Below are 1,723 nucleotides of genomic sequence, written 5' to 3'. Positions count from 1 at the left end.
CTCCCTGCGTACCTTGTCTCATTAATGCTCAGTAAATAACGTGTGGGACAAATGATTTAATGAATGAATAAACCTGTTAGCATAGAAATTTCTCTACCTACCTCTCCTCCTATCTCTCAGAAATAGCATTACAGAAAGTCACATAGATTAATGGGAATAAGTTTACTGCTACTTTATAAGAACCACCCCTAATAAATGAGAATTCTTGGAATAGATACTAGGAAGAGAGATTCAAGGGCAGATGAGGCTGATGTAGACATCAGTTTATACCCATCTGAGATTTGTAGTAGGATACTGGCAAGGAGTAGGTGTTGAAAGGAGGAAGTTGGGGCCCAGAAAATGAACCCCACCTTCCCACAGTCTGCATTGGGCCCATTGTGAATACACAAATTATGTATACATTACTGTCTATGCACACAAGTATGTTTCTGAAGTGACTCCATACATGTTCAAATCTTCTATTTGAAGCTCACAAAGCACCTGTTTTATGTTTTATTGTTTCCCAATGCAGGTGGAAAGTACCAAGAGCTCAAGTGCAACCCTCCCTCCCAACGTGCCCTCCTACAGGTCTCTGTCTTCCTCCCGTGAGGATTGCCCTAGCAGTCACACTAGCTTCTCAGATGGCGAGCTTGCCCGGAATGTGAGGGAAGGTGTCAAGCATCGAATCTTCTACCTCTCAGAGCAGCTGAGAGTGGAGAAGGCCAGTAGGGATGAAAATACCATGAGCTACCTCAAGCTGGTATCCAAAGCTGACCGACACCAGGCCCCACACATCCGGAAGGCCTTTGAGAGGGTGAACCAGCGCACCTCTGCCACTATTGCTCACATAGAACAAAAACTCTATCAGTGTCATCAGCAGCTGAAAGAGCTGGAGGTGGGTTACAGTCCCACAAGCTCAGTGCTGAAAGTGGGAAGTGGCATGGACAGCCATAAGGAGCCAGGTGGAAAGGTTTCACATTCTAAGTTGTCTAAGCCAGGTGGGGAAGATAGCCTGCCCATCAACGTTGCTAGGTCCTCTACTCTAGAGAGTCACTTGTCAGGCATGCAGCAGAGGAAATTCTCAGACAAAAAGTATGTGGCCCAGCAACAAAAGCTGCTTTTGCAGAAGATGAAGGAAAAACTGACAGAAGCCAAGAAGGTTCATGCTAGCCTTCAGGTCTCCCATCAAAGCCTCAAGGAAAGCCATATGATTGATGTACAGAGGATACTGGAGTCACTCCAGGAAAAGAAAACCAGGTAAGGAAAACCCCTGTTTACATTTTGGTTCCCAAGCTAAGAAGCAGTCAAGAGATAATTCAAGATCTACCTATGAAGGGTTGGGAAGGAGCCAGGGACAGAGTAAGGGTGAGGGCAGATGAAAAGAGCAGGCCTGTGCTCTTCTTTGATGATTGTTACCTACAATGGAATGAGTGGTTCTTTTCTTGCTGCCCCATGCTTTGTCCCTTGCTGGTTAAATTAGGGTGCCTGCTAGACAGTTTACTTGGTGCAGTGGAACAATAGAGGCAGCCAGGTGCAGTGAGAGCCTAGCAGACCATTAGTATTAGAGAAGCAATGTTCCCTATGTCCTATTTCCTGGGAAAGTTTGTTGAGACTCAAGTCTGAACTGGAGTATGTTAAGTACTGGATATATTGGATATTGAGTTCAAAAGTTTTGTGGATGTTTGTCTTCAGTGTGCTGTGGTTTGAATTTATTTATTTTTCTCTAAGGCAAAACAGATATCCA

General features: G+C 44.7%; 1 pseudogene across 1 annotated transcript; it reads left to right on the top strand.

Moving 5' to 3' along the window:
* The first annotated feature begins 505 nt into the window (after window positions 1-505).
* On the top strand, window positions 506-1,236 carry LOC114636363 (annotated as a pseudogene). The gene has a single exon (XR_003713614.1). The product of XR_003713614.1 is annotated as a testis-specific protein TEX28 pseudogene (transcript).
* The last annotated feature ends 487 nt before the right edge of the window (window positions 1,237-1,723 follow it).

Source organism: Grammomys surdaster, unplaced genomic scaffold (assembly GCF_004785775.1).
Source record: "Grammomys surdaster isolate TR1022 unplaced genomic scaffold, NIH_TR_1.0 123642, whole genome shotgun sequence".
Taxonomy (NCBI): Eukaryota; Metazoa; Chordata; class Mammalia; order Rodentia; family Muridae; genus Grammomys; species Grammomys surdaster.
The sequence above is the reverse complement of the archived record's forward strand: the minus strand, read 5'-3'. Positions and strand labels throughout refer to the sequence as shown.